We start from the raw sequence: 7,080 nt of genomic DNA, 5'->3' as shown, positions 1-7,080 counted from the left end.
GTGCTGAGATTGAGTAGGCTCCACTCTAGAGTTCAGAGGCCAAACAAAACATTCCCTGCCATTTTCCTACTGCTGCCAAAGGTTGTTTCAAAAAAAACCAACAGGCGCTAAGATCAGGAATGCAGGCCAGAAGCGGAGTATAAAAATAATTTATAATCAGTAGAGCACACTCTGCTGCAGAACTTGGAACTCAGTGTAAAGTTCCTCAGTCTTTGGCAAGGAAACAAATAACTGGAACAAGTGACAAGCTGTAGTAATAGTCCACATAAAAGGTAACAGATTTCTATTCCTACAACTTCTTGCCTTGGCTCAGACAAAGAGAGGAAAGTGATGTGAGTAGCGGCACCACCAGTGGCCGGATTTTAATTACATTTAATAAAGTGCTGTATGCATTCTGCTAACAGAATAGTAATTTCAAAAATCTGTTTTTCAAAGGCTAGAAAATAATAGATTGCCTGTGTCTACCCCTTCCCAGTCCATGTCATAGATCATGATACAGTCCTTTAATTAGACAAATACCCACTATTTTTCTACAGGCCTCCTTGGGCATGTAAGAGCCAGAACCATCTCTAAGAGGTCAGTATGTATGTTCAGTCAACCTTGGCATCCTCATGTCTTTAGTTATTGCCTCCTACTGGAAACTGATCACCCAACAGCCGAAAGCTTTAATACAGCAACCATTGCTAGGTCTATTCACCAGTTTAGTTTGAAAGAGGCAATTAAGATATAAAGGAGTTGGATACACAGACTTACTTACCCATAAACTCCACTTTTTTTCTGTGTGTTGTTTATAAAATTCTTTAGTATTTAATCAGAAGAGTAATTTAAGAGGAAGAATCTACATGATTTTATCTGCACTATGTGAATGTTCAGATTCCTCTGAGCAAAGCTAAAACATGGGAAAAGATTAAAGAAGTTAAACTGAATATTCATCTGTGTGACTTCTTTGCTAAGTAGTCAGCCTCTGTGATGATAAAAAGGTCAGTGCTGCACCATTATACCCACCATATCCTTTTATTATTATTATTATTATTATTATTTTATTTGTGTGTTTAAATCAAGCAAGAGACAGCTATGTTAAACGGTTTTATTGATTTTTTTTTTTTTTTTTTTTTTTGATTCTATTCGTTTAGATTCAGGGTCAGGTACAAGTTTTGCAAAATTTCCAGAATAGCATCATCCCCAGACATCATTGCACATCTGTAACACTGTTCAGAAGACCAAAGACCAAAAATATATATGTAAAGCATAGGTTGTCTGAAAAATAACCTGTATTTACTGAACTCCAAATAGGTACTTGGATTACTTTGTCAAATTAAAGTATTGCTGTACTACTTATCTCTCTTTCCAGGTGCAAGCAGTAGTATTTACTAATATTTTGCAGGATAAAAATGAACAGTACAATGGATAGTATATCTTGCAAAAGGAAAAATATTTACAGCATAATGGCATAGCACAAATCTTTTGAAAAGTAATATCAACTACTGTCTCTCATAGTGTGCTGCTGCTTAATAGTAGATAGTTCCATATTGCTGATATAGAGAAGTGGATTTTATGTAAATGCACTAATATAATGGGATTTCTTAATCCTGACTGGTGGAAGAAGCTTTTCAGGCATATTTGCTAAAGTCATAGTCAATGTCATTAGTCATAGTCAGTGACATTGGAAACAGCATTTCTATAAGAAAAGAAAATGAAAGATACCGTTTCACTGCTATAAAACCTTGTCTCTCTATTTCTAGCTAATTCTGAAAACAGAATGTGGGACTTTACAGGACTTAATACAAATCATAAATGTTGAAATCATTTGGTTTAGACAGTATATCCCCAGTACAAAATCAGTTTGAGCAGAATCCTTTCTACCTTTTTTTCTAGACATATGTTAAAATAAATAATAATCATAAAAATACCTGAAAAGTTAAAAAAAAAAAAAAAAAAAGATAAAGTGTAAAGATAATGTATTAAGAATTCTGGATTACTAGCATTTCAGCCAAAACATCTTCATAAAACTGAAAAAAAGCGTGGTTCTATGATCATTCAAAGTTTTAAAACCAGGTTTATATCGGGGGGGTTATTTTTGCTTTTTTGTGGTTTTACACATCCTGCTTGAAGTATTTCCCAAGAGGTAGGGAGAAACATTTGGAGTGCATTCTCTGGTGCCTAATATTCTATTTGCCCTCACATTTCAGGCTTTCCATCAGCTGCAACACCAATATAACTCTATCCACTTATTCAGCCATGTATTTTCATAATTGTTAATTTCTCTGTTAAATTTTCTTGAAGCTCGTGAGTGATTTCCATTGGTGTCAGTTGATAGGCTGTGAGTACTGAGCTGCATCATCTTTGTAAGAGCTCAGACTTCTCACATGCTTTTTCACCCTCCATGTGACGCGACTGGAGCACACGCTTGTCCCTCCAAGGCACGCAGTGGCAGCAGGGGCTGCAGGTCGATGCATGCATGGGGCTGCAGTCAGTGCAAGCTCTGCCTGGCTTTGGCTGGATGCCTGCCCTCCTCTTCTTGTTGATGGCATATGGGCTCAGAAACCTGCAACAAAAAGAAAACCTGTGTTGTGCAGGGAAATATGCAAGTTGTGAATGCTACAGATTAGATTAATAGATTAATACAAAGAACATGTAAGTGAGACCCAGCAATATAACCCAAGTGATATGCCAGGTTTCTAAAGATAAATATGATTTAGTTGCTAAAAAGACAAAAGTTTCACAGAGGAAGCATCAAAACAGCCAGGTACTGGGCCTACATTTTCAAGACAGTCACTTTTGACCTGCAGATTTGCATTCATATAGACACACATGATGTTCCAAAGCGAGGTCACCCTTGGGTAAAGTGTTGGGATTGCAAAGTGTACATATGGGGAAAAATGGGGCATACTGGTTTTAAAACAGAGCTTGGTATGTGCAGTGAAGATGATATACACATTTGAAAATTCAGCTCTGTGGAGAAATATCATGACATAAAAAAAAAGGAATTGCACAGCTTTCTGTGCATGTAAGACTTCTGGACCTTCTATTTTAAAAATGGTAACAAATTTTGTTTAAAATCCTTCATATGTCACCCTGAGCACTTTCAGTCAATCTGATTAGCTGTAGCAGATATTTTCTTGGCAAAATCAAATCAAGCAACTTCACCAGTAGGCAGTTTCTACAGATTTCTTGAAACTGACAATTTATGAAAAACTTAGGCAGCTTTCCCTGAAACATCAGTGAAAAGGTGCTTTCTCAACAAACAAGTGTCATTCTCAAGGGACCTTTCTCATGTCTGTGTATGCGCCTGGTATTTGTTTGGGTTGGTTTTCATATATATACCCTCCTTTCTTCTACTTTTTTTTTTTTTTTATCCTGACATTTTTGCATGACAGCTCATAGGTTTTAAGTCTGTTCACTTAGAAGGTGAACAAGCCAGGAACGTGGAACGGCAGGACACGCCGAGATATAAATGAATACAGCGTGGTTTTACATGAGCCAGTTTTTCTACTGAAGTGTGCAAATTTAAAGCTGTGGATCAATGCCCTGCTCTCTGCTCATTCAGTGTTGGGTTGTAATGTTGTGACAGTGACAAACTCTTGAGCAGTCAGGCCCACTTAAAAATTCTGTATGGAGGCACTCAGCAATAAAGGACAATTCCTTCAACAGCCAACAGCTACCAAGGACTTTTGATGACTGATGACCAATATGGAATATCACTTTACATACATGCTATACATCCTAATGCTGTGCCATGCCAAATTGCCGAAACCCTCTCTGGTACAGGCAGTGATATAACATTACTTTGGCACTCCACTACAGCTTGTGATCCATTATTCTCAGCAAGATTAATTTGTGTTAGTTCCTCAACTGCAATTAACTTGCTCACTACTAGCTTTAGCTCTCCAAGATATTGTGCACATATATCTGGTATTGGAAAGTTCATAGCAGCTGGCATTGCATTGGCAGTTTTCTCAGCAATATCAAAAAAAATTCAAGCTGCATGATGCAATTACCAGAAGCAGTGGGAGAATATTTTATTTCTCCAGTCTCATGCTTTTACTGTCTTTTAGCCAGTGGCTCACAGTTATGTCATTCACTCCATGAAGGACAACACTCTGTTAAATGGATGGCTTGCTTCTAAGTTTTCTTCCTGGAAAAACTTCTGTAGTTACACAATCTCTGAACATCTGACAGATAGTCTGTTTTTCAAGTGCCCAGACTAAATGCAGAGGAGAGCTGATGGCAGAAGAGCTGCTTAAGATGAGTCACTACTGCTTATTTTTTACTAGTTCTCCCCAGATTTCACTGTTTTTCTCTACTGTTCAGTTACAGACTCTAGCCTAGTTTTCCCGGTGTTCTTAATATTAAATCTCTTCCAGCATTATACCTGTAACCATCTGTTGATTATATTTTTAACACAAATATTATTCTTCTCTTTTCTAAACTGAATGTCATTACAATATTTTGTATTTCTAATCTTGCCATGACCCCTTGTATTATTTCTCCATTTTCAGCAGCATGCTCAGCTCCTCCTAGTTTAATAGATCTGCAGATTTCATTAATGTACCATTTACTCCCTCTTCTAGCTCATTATTGAAGCTATTAAATGAGATCAGGACTAATACTAATCTATGTGTACTGCACTAAATGCCTCCCTTCAAAGTTATTGTTTATCATTACCCTTCATTGTTTGTCATCACCCTTCATTTCTGTCAACATGAGAGTTCATTTCCAATTTGATTTAAACTTGGGAACAGTATTTTGACACAGTAGAGATGGGAGAAGAAAGGCTAATCCACAGCCCAGCAGAGGCTTCTAATTAAGGCTTAATTTAGAGGATCAAAGTTAGGAGTCCTCTCCTGCATCAACAGTGCAAGGTGGAAACTGTCTCTGTAATTGAAAACACCTAAGCTCAGTGCTAAAATGTCCAAAAGAAAACAGTATACTGATAATATTGTGGCACATGACAGTGTATCTTTTGCTGTCTGTTCATTAATTTTGTATCACAATAAAATTTTTAAAAAAAATAATCAACTTTGTCTGGCAGACTTCAAAGTGTTTTAGTAAATTTGTTTTCTCAATAGCTGTTCCATTATGTTGCCAGGGATGGAAGCTAAATTTATGAGTAGCAATTTCAAAGACAACTCGCAGAATATGTGAACTTCTATCTTCGGCTGTTTCAGACACAGACGCTTCCAAAGCATCTGTATCCTTCTTCTGTTCCTGCACAGTGTACTGTTTCAGGACAGAGATTTTAATTTTCACAACCCCTCCAAAGTTTATTTTCTAAATTCTATAGTAAATATTATTAAACATATTTATAATATGTAGATAGGAAACAAAATCAGTCAGGAAAAATAATTTTGACAAGATACAATTCTTCTGATATTAATTAATCCCACATGACTTAAGGTACCAACATCAAAACCTGTTTTACTCTTGATATTTATTGACTGACTTACCAGAATATATGTTTATCCAAGTGTGTTTGGGTATCCAAGAACTGCTCAAATTTTCCTAGGAATATTTTGCTTGCGTTCTTTTAGTTACATATAATCTGTGTCAGTACAAATGTGAAAATGAACAAACAAGCAAAAACAACAAAATCTAACCTTGAAAAAATTGCCTCTAGGTAGAACTGAGTTCTATTATAGTTTTGTACATATGTATTGGACAAAACAATGGAGAAGTGGACTACTGAATTTTAGGTAGAGGTGAAGCTACTTATTAGATGTGGGGGAAATTGCCAAAGGATGAAGAAGGCTGGATGAACCAGACATGCATCCTAAGGGCCATGACATGGAGTGGGTCTAATGGAAATATGATTGCAAGTCCCACTTCTGCAACAAGAAATAGGTTCATGAGTCCAGAAATGCTAGCCAGAGTGGTGTCACAAATCTAGAAATTGGGTTGCCAGAAGAGTTTGAGATTAGCTGCTATAAACTCAGCTTCTCTGAATTTTGAAGCTCTGCATCTTTCAGTATCTGCCTACTTATCTGACATAGTCTGCTATCTCATTACTGTGAATCTGCCTTAACCTCTGAGGCAAATTTTGTTCACTCTTCCCCAGACTGCTTACGGAATATTTTCCTCCCACTCAATCTCTCCTAAAACCCATCTCTGTCTCTGTTGATTCCTGACAGAGAATCAGCAGTGACACTTTTTAGCCTTGTTTTTATGGTTAAGCATTTTTATAAAACTTTTTATTGGGTTTTTATTGCTACTATCTCCTGTCTGCCTCTTCCTCCATATTATTGAGTTACATATGTATTATATCTCTTGTGAAATTGAATTGTATGATTTTCTGGGAAAAGATTTAATGTCACTTACATTTTAAAAGGTACCTACCAATAACATTTAATGATGTAAAAAATATGCATAATTACTCTGGTTCATTAATACCTATTAATCATGATTTAAGATGTCCCTGATGAGTTTTAGTGTTAACTGTCCAATGCTTACCTCCTTGCAAATGAAAGCTTAAGGAGACTGCTACCACCAGAGAGCATTAACTCATTTGTTGCACAGTCTTTAGTCATTGGTATGAAACATGTGAAAGATATGTACGTATGTCTGAACTAGGCATCAATGTGTGTTTTGAGAACAAGTTGGTATGTTGTGCCTCATTTCCCCCTTTGTTCCTTTGTATTCAAAGAGCTTTTACCTTTCCTTTGAAAGACACTTGAGGAATTGCATGCCTGCTGTGAAAGCCTGATTCATTTTGCATTGCATCTGCACTGTCTGGTTCTGTAATGTGCACTTTGGATTTAAATCAGCTTCTCTGCATCTCTGCAAAGAATATATCTACCTAATAAGTTGGCTCTTCTGTTGTGTGTATTTCTGAGAAAAGTATGTACACTAGCTGTATTAGTGGCTTTTCTGTGTATCTTAAGGTTTTTCTTGTTTTCCTTGTAAAACAAAGCATTACATGCATGTATAATACTTTGCAGGAGTAGGCCTTCACCTGGAAAGGTTTCAAAATCAAAAAGGTGAAACAGAAGAAAACAAAAAGAAAAAAAAATAGTAGTTGTCAGATATTATTGCCTAGCAGTCCAGTAAGTGCAGATACTGACCTTGGCCAAAGTAGTATAGCTT

This window comes from Oxyura jamaicensis, chromosome 4 (genome assembly GCF_011077185.1).
Source record: "Oxyura jamaicensis isolate SHBP4307 breed ruddy duck chromosome 4, BPBGC_Ojam_1.0, whole genome shotgun sequence".
Classification (NCBI taxonomy): Eukaryota; Metazoa; Chordata; class Aves; order Anseriformes; family Anatidae; genus Oxyura; species Oxyura jamaicensis.
The sequence above is the reverse complement of the archived record's forward strand: the minus strand, read 5'-3'. Positions refer to the sequence as shown.